A 1,517-nucleotide genomic window follows, 5' to 3' on the forward strand; every position below is an offset into this window, starting at 1 on the left:
GGGGGGGCAAGGGAAGACAGAGTATCACTCTGTCACCCTCAAAAGAGTGTCATGGTGTCATAGCTCACAGCAACTTCAAACTCTTGGGCTCAAGTGATTCTCTTGCCTCATCCTCCCAACTAGCTGGGATTATAGGTGCCTGCTACAATGCCTGGCTATTTTTACAGATGAGGTCTAACTCTGGCTCAGGCTGGTCTTGAACCTGTGAGCTCAGGTAATATACCTGCCTCAGTCTCCCAGAGTGCTAGGATTACAGGTGTGAGCCACAACACCTAGCCTTTTTTGTTTGTTTCTTTGAGATAGAGTCTCTGTTGCCCAGGCCAGAGTACCATGGCATTAGACTAATTCACAGCAACCTCAAAGTCCTGGGTTCAAATGATCCTCATGTTTTAGCCTTCCAAACAACTGGGACCACAGGTACCACCACAAAGCCCAGCTACTTTTTCTATTTTTAGTATAGACAGGGATCTTACTCTTCCTTAGGCTGGTTTCAAACTTCTAGTCTCAAGCAATCTTCCTGCCTCCAAAGTGCTAGGACTAGAGGAAAAGTCACTGTCCCCATCCCTTTTTTGCTTTTTTTCATGTAGCCATTCTAGTGATTATGAGGTGGTACTTCATTGTGGGGTTTGTTTTTTTTTTGAGACAGTCTCAAGCTGTTGCCCTGGGTAGAGTGCTGTGACATCACAGCTCACAGCAACCTTAGACTCTTGGGCTTAAGTGATTCTCTTGCCTCAGCCTCCCAAGTAGCTGAGACTATAGGCACCCGTCACAACGCTCAGGTATTTTTTGGTTGTGGTTGTCATTATTGTGTGCCAGGCCTGAGCTAGATTGGAACACAACAGCACCAGTGTCTGTGGCTGGCACCTCAGCTGCTGAGCTACAGGTCCTGAGCCCTCATGGTGGTTTGGATTTGCATTTCCATAATGACTAAGAATGCTGAGCATCTTTTTATGTGCTTATGGACCATGAATTCTGGATACTAAACTTTTATCAGGTATATTATCTGCAAATATTTTCTCCCATTGTATGGGTTATCTCTTTGACAGTGCCCTTTGATATACACGTTTTTAATTTTGATGAAATCTAATTTATCTACTTCTTTTGTTGCTTGAGTAAAACTAGGTTTGTCTATCTCTAAAACACTACTTTGTTTTCCTAAAATTTTAGGCATTATATTAAATCTTCTTTGGTGGTCCACAAAAGGCAGAAGTGGAAACTTCTGGTTCAAACTAAAATAACTTTTATTTTTAATTTCATGCCTAAATTAACTTGAGCAGATAGTGAGTAAAGAACTGACAGTGAGATCTAGTCACACCTCAAAGTCATTTATTCTAATTTGATGGTTGAGATTTGACCAAACTTATTATCAACTTGTAACTATTCAATAACCCAAATAAAATGAACTGATGATTACAGACTAATATTCTTTCTCAGTCTGTAGTTCAGAAATCATAAATCAGGCTCGGTTCTTTGCTTGGTCTATCAAGAGAAAATTATGGTGTCAATAAGGTTGAGCT

The sequence above is a fragment of the Otolemur garnettii genome, unplaced genomic scaffold (genome assembly GCF_000181295.1).
Source record: "Otolemur garnettii isolate 467f Iridium unplaced genomic scaffold, OtoGar3 scaffold00011, whole genome shotgun sequence".
In the NCBI taxonomy this organism is placed as follows: domain Eukaryota; kingdom Metazoa; phylum Chordata; class Mammalia; order Primates; family Galagidae; genus Otolemur; species Otolemur garnettii.